Here is a 1,347-nt window from a genome sequence, read left to right on the forward strand (position 1 = left end):
CCACCTTCGGGCTTAGCCCGGACTCCGCTCTGGGGTTTTCCAGCAGCACTTGGAAGTGATTTCAGAACCTTTCCTGTGCTACCTCCCCCTTGGGAGAGCTGACCGGGGGTGAAGAACCCACAAACGTCCGTTGTCCAATCCCTTTGGGGAAGCTGAAATGCAGCAATTCACTCCAGACCACTTGGCAGAGAACTTGGGCGGTGCTGTATGGAGGGCCCTGCCAGGGACAACCGGGCCCCTCCCAGGCAGTGAGGTTCGGACACCTGAGCTGGCCCCAGCAGCCACAAGGAGCAGCCTGGCTGCTGCCACAGGACACCCAGGTTGTGCCTGTCCGCGGTAGGACCACAGCAGGAAGTACAACTCCTGGGTAAAAACGGCCACAGGCAAGTTTCCACTCCTCCTATGGTAAATGGTAGACAAACTCAATCATCAGACCAAAATCGTTTCAAACACCAGAAATACATGTGAAAATCTGATTTTTTACCCTCCCAACAGACTACTTAATCCAGCCAGTAAATAGGTACTAGTGGGTATTCAATAGGCAGAGTCCCACAAAGCTACTTAAAGGCAGGCCCCTCCCCACCTTTACTATCATCTTTTAGGACAGGGGTTGGCAAACCATTGTTCATAGGCCAAATATGGCCCACTGCCCCTTTTTGTATGACCCCATGAATGATGATTTTTACAGATGAACATTTCCAATTGATTTGATAATTGGGAATGTTAACTTTGAACCCCAATTAAGCAAAATGTTATTCTCTAAAAGAATTCTATTCTTTTCATTAGTAAACCTGTAACATTACAAAACATTTGTACAAATTTTGAATTTATCTATTTATATAAAATTTAATATATAAAATTTAATATATAATTTAATAAATATGAAATTTATATATTTCATCAATAAAAAAATTTGTGGAAATTTGTTATATACTTATATAATATCTTCAGTTTTGCCTCTTGGCCCACAAAGCGTCATTAGTTACTAACTCAAAAAAAAAAGAAAATGTTTGCCAACCCCTGCTTTAGGATGCTGATTTGAATCCCAAAGCATCTAAAACATTAAATGCTGTTCCTAAATAAATTATATGCCAAGAGGAAGAAGAGCACAGCTTCTTAAATATTAATGCACACTTTTTTTTATTATATTAAAATCAGGCAATGGTCTGACAATAAAAAGGCTGCTTATGGAATACTGTTATGTTAAACTTTACTTACAGGATGTTAAATCCTTAGAACTAAGGTTTTCCCCAGACAAAGATTAGTGAAAACATCAATTGCTTTTCAGACTTGAGAGTTGCTGCTTCAAAAGGTGGTTTTACACAAACACTAAATTAAAAAAAATAC

The sequence above is a fragment of the Manis pentadactyla genome, chromosome 5 (genome assembly GCF_030020395.1).
Source record: "Manis pentadactyla isolate mManPen7 chromosome 5, mManPen7.hap1, whole genome shotgun sequence".
NCBI lineage: Eukaryota > Metazoa > Chordata > Mammalia > Pholidota > Manidae > Manis > Manis pentadactyla.